A 996-nucleotide genomic window follows, 5' to 3' on the forward strand; every position below is an offset into this window, starting at 1 on the left:
GAATTCAATTGGATTTCGAAAAACACCAGATCGATACGATCTACGTATGGTCGAAGGATAAGATAACGGTAAGCGAGGTACGGATTCCCATAATATAAGTTCTGCAGAGTTAGAAGATACCCCATCGAACATAATACAGCATAAACCCCATAGTGCTAAGCAGCTTAGTACCTCGCAAGGGCAGTGACGCCTGACATATCCACATATCCCGGGTCCAGATACGTGACAGCTCGGACATAGATGAATTTTCTCCTTCTAGAAAATGTGTTTATTTACGTGTTTGTCTATATTTTGCAAAAATTTTAACATTTTCGTATCTCGATTTTTATTTTTATTTTTATTTTTCGCTTAAATTTCTTTTATCCGATCATTCCCTCCAATTCATCGATTACAATTCATCATTGTCCGATCCGATAACGGAACAATCTCTTTGTCGATGTAATAATCTGTCGAGAAACGAAAATGTTTTTCACCCAGTTATTCCAGTTAGTCAAATATTATGTTTTTCTCATGGAGTTGACGCAGGCCGTTCTCGAAGGGAGCAGGGGTGACGCGTGACACACCCCCATTGAAATCCTATGCACGGGATATACTTAAATTAAACGGACGCCGGTGTCGCATTATGGTCCAAAATGGCAAGTTATATCTAACCTCTCATTAACCCCCGTGTGAACTCGGATACGAGACCCCTCGATGAAAGCCGACACGCCGATTTTCGAATTCGTAATTTGCAATGGGGAGGAGGGAGGAGGGGGGGAGTAGTTTATTATGGGTTGCAGCAGGTCATGCGAGACTTTTCAATGGATACATACTCGTCCGCCATTAGATGGTCTAAAAAATTCGTGAAGAAGAATCGTGAAAAAAAAAAATTCTTAATTATAGACTTATGATCGTATATATATATAGGGTGGGAATAAAGTTCAGTCGGTTTCTAATTTTCACGCGTGAGAAATCGTTTATACATATATATATATATATATATATATTTTTTTTTTT

This window comes from Apis dorsata, unplaced genomic scaffold, assembly GCF_000469605.1.
Source record: "Apis dorsata unplaced genomic scaffold, Apis dorsata 1.3 scaffold_61, whole genome shotgun sequence".
NCBI lineage: Eukaryota > Metazoa > Arthropoda > Insecta > Hymenoptera > Apidae > Apis > Apis dorsata.